General features: G+C 35.9%; 1 long non-coding RNA gene across 1 annotated transcript; it reads right to left on the bottom strand.

The window, feature by feature from the left end:
* Positions 1-2,239: 2,239 nt before the first annotated feature.
* On the bottom strand, positions 2,240-3,444 carry LOC128281579 (uncharacterized). The gene is made up of 2 exons (XR_008271814.1): positions 3,285-3,444; positions 2,240-2,466 (listed from the first exon to the last, which is right to left on the bottom strand). It is a non-coding gene; the product is annotated as an uncharacterized LOC128281579 (long non-coding RNA).
* Positions 3,445-3,938: the final 494 nt, after the last annotated feature.

Raw genomic sequence — 3,938 nt, 5'->3', positions numbered from 1 at the left:
CTTTTAGGGACTAAATTGGAGGCGAAAAGTAAATTCAAGCGAAAAAGCGTCAATTTGGAGATTAAATGGGCCAATATACAACGTGGGACAAATATGGTGCCAAAAGTGCGAACATAGAAGGCACAAGGACTTAAAAACAAATAGAAGAGATTTTATTTTGGAAGACTCTATTTTATTTTATTCTATTAGGATAATTAATATTAAGATAATTATTAGGATTATTCAAATTTAGGATTTTATTTTAATTATCTTTGTTTATCTTTAATTAAATGTATTTATCTTTTTAAAATTTAAGTTCAATTAGACTATCTCCCTAGCACTATAAATAAGGGGTGAAGTGACTCTATTTGGGGGCATCTTTTTCTGTAAACACTCTCCCCCAAAAGTCTTTTGTTCTTTCATATTTCTTTCAATAAAATTTCTTTTTCCAAATTTTTATTTATTTGTTTTCCCTCCATTATCATGAGCCACTAAAAAACCCTTCTAGCCAAAAGTTGTCAATATTTCCCCAAAAAGGGTTCTTGAGGCCTAGAATCCGTACTTAGCCTTCTCGCCAAGTATTCATCGTTTCTCCGCACTATGGGCTAACGCTTCCGTCCATGGCCCTTAAGAAGTAAGCTTTTCAGCATATGCAAAGGCGGCCGCTTTGTATGTTTTGGAAGGACTGCATAGTCGGTTCGTTAACTTACTGCGTCAGAGGTTGGCGAGCTAAAGAGACAAAATGGCATGGGATTCGCCATTGAGAAGCGTTGATCTAGCATAGATTATTGCCAGGTTCCCTAAAAATCGTAAATCTAATCTTTGGAGCTGGTGGTCGTGGCGTCCTCTTCCACTATAACAAAGCTTACTTGAGTCGAGAAGGATCATCCAAAAGCCAAGGATTGAGCCCAAGGCGGAATGAGACAACCGAGGTGAAACTTTCCGTAAGAATTTCTTTTCTCTTAAAACTCTCTTTATTATTTTTATTATTTTCGTAATCATAATTTGATCAACTTTAAATTCTGTTTTTATTTTATTTTCGCTTCCAAAATCAATTCTTAAATTCTTTTTTATTTTTTTCCGAGAACGCAGTTTCCTTGGGGCAGTTGCTTTTCAGATTTCGAGAGACAAGCATTCGTATAATCCGGTCCACGAGGATTCGACCCTACTTCCCTTTACTATTTCTTTTTCATTATTTTACAGGGAATAGGATATTTTTGGTGCTCTCAAAGACAGCATCACTACTGGTTATCGTTTTCGTCGCAGTAAGTTTCTCGAATTGTTTTTGGCTTAGTTGCCTGGTTTACAGTTGGGAGTCTTGATTGGATGTTGAAGTGAGGGAATTAACTGAGCGATATATTGGTCTAATATATCTTCTGTAGTGCTCAAGGATCGTTTAAGCATCGAATCGTAACAGGTATGTACTCCAATTGCACAGAAAACGAGAATCAATGAAAGCTGAAAACGATTCTGTCGATGCTACACGGGCATGTGGTCGCCCCTGTGGTAGGCCGTGTGACAGTACACGGGCGTATGGTCGATGAACCAGGCCGTGCATGCACTATACGGGCGTGACGGACACGGCTGTGTGATGGCTGGTAAATCGTGTGCGAGATACGAGCTCGGTTAATTGGGCCGTGTGGGCCACACGGGTGAACCACGCAGGTGTATGGAAATTTGGGCCAGGCCGTGTGATATGGCTCATACAGGTATGCCACATGGGCGTGTGAGCCCATTTTTCTGAAATGTACTGTAAGGTTGCATGGGTCGCCCAAGACGACTGTGACGTGTCGTAGGGTCAGTAAGCTTTTCTTAGACCCCTGTTTTGTTATATGATATTGTAATGTATGGGATAACATGTACACTTAGTACGTTTATATGATCTGTTCTGATTATGAGTATATGTTTGTTAATCTGCATTTTAGCATGCCATTATTGTATGATGCATAGTATCGGGGTGGGTTTGATAAAAAGAATGAAGTTACTGTAAGGCTTCATAAGCCTGTTATCTGGCAGCTAAACTACATACTTATAACATGTGTCGTACTACGGTACTCTATGGTGTGTAGGGTTAGATGGGTTGATTTTATCCCTGTAATACCCCTACCCGTATTCATTGCCGGAATAGGGTACGAGGCATTACCGGAATTTACGAATTAAATTTTTTTTTTATATTCAATATAGCCCCTTTATAAATATCTAACCTTCCCTGCAATATTAAATCGAGACCAATCCACATCAACCAAATCAATTCAACATATTTTCAAGATAAATTCATGCATATTTATAAGATAACGTCATCACATATCTAAAACCAGGTTTGTTAACCATACTAATGGCTAACTTTACATTCATTTCACGTTAACATTTACTTTGTTAGCTTATACATGCCATTGATTTCCAAAATAAAGTTTCTTTATATACCGAAATCCTGAGGTTGACAGTGTGATGTGTCTCCGACCAAATCCGACCTCCGAGCTCCTAACACTACAAAACAGGGAAAAAGGAAACGGGGTAAGCACTTCGTGCTTAGTAAGCTCATGTAACAAGAATTATACTTACCTAATATTTTTAATACAATACCATAAACATCCATATATCCATTCAATGCATTATTACCCTAATATGCACAAACTCAACATTCAAGTTAGTACAATAATTTCCATGTATCAATAATATATATACCATGATTGATGAGCTCGTCAATACCATGATTTCCATTTCCTTGTTATTTTTCCATATTTATCCCGTTGAATTTCTTGGAATTTTCGATGGATTTTCAGAGGTACACTTTTAGTGTACAATTCCAAGTCCGTGAATTCATATTCATGTGTGTGCACATATCCATTTCAGAGAGCACACTCCCGCGAACCTCAACCTTGCAGTGGGATTACCAGTCCAGGCTAAATCCTCTGCAATATAAACTCATAGAGTATTGTCGGGATTACGGTCCAGGCTAAATCCCCGCAGCGACAATTACTCTAATGAGCTTGGATCAATTACCAGTCCGAGCTAAATTGAGACCCTAATTCGGATTACCCGTCCGGGCTAAATCCATTTTACACATATTCTTCGGGAGGGCTATATCAGGATAGGATCACCCGTCCGGGCTAGATCCTTTTTACCGTCAATTCCTTTTCAGAGATCCATCGAATTTTCCTTTCATTCAAACGGGATTTCTTCCCATTTTATCAAATATATCAATGTTTCATTAATTTTCATACAATGAACACTCAAATCATATTCACATCAATAACATACAATATCAAGCATTTAAGAATATAATTCAAGTTACACGAACTTACCTTGATACTTGTTTGTAAACAGTAAAAATCTACTAATCCCGAACTTTTTCCTTTCCTCGATCTAGCTTCGTATTTGAATCTTCTGGATCTAAATAAATAAATTTAATTATCAATTTAATACATTTCATGTTCATATGCAACATTCTCTATAATTCAACTATTATTTATAGTTCATTCAAAGCTGTCTACTTGAGTAATAGTCACTAAATCATTTATAACTTGAGCTATGGAACTCCAAATTAAGATCCGTTAATTTTCCCTGAAACTAGACTCATATATATTTTTACCATAAAATTTTCAGAAATTTTAGTTTATCCAATCAGTACAGTTTATTCTTCAAATTCACCCCTGTTCTGTTGTCTAATGGTTCTAACCCTTCTTCACTAAAAATAAATTATCTATTTATACAGAATTCAAATGATGTTATCATTTATTTTTATTAAAAATAGACTCATTCAGAATTCTATACATATAAATTTAAGTCCCTAATTATTTTTATTCAATTTTTTTATAATTTTTCAAAGTCAGAACAGGGGAACCCGAATTCATTCTGACCTTGTCTCACAAAATTAATTATATCTCAAAATTTAAAAATCCATTGCTTACAATATTTCTTCTATGAGAAACTAGACTTAATAAGCTTTAATTCCATAT

Source organism: Gossypium arboreum, chromosome 10, assembly GCF_025698485.1.
Source record: "Gossypium arboreum isolate Shixiya-1 chromosome 10, ASM2569848v2, whole genome shotgun sequence".
In the NCBI taxonomy this organism is placed as follows: Eukaryota; Viridiplantae; Streptophyta; class Magnoliopsida; order Malvales; family Malvaceae; genus Gossypium; species Gossypium arboreum.
This window is presented reverse-complemented; position numbering and strand designations above follow the sequence as displayed.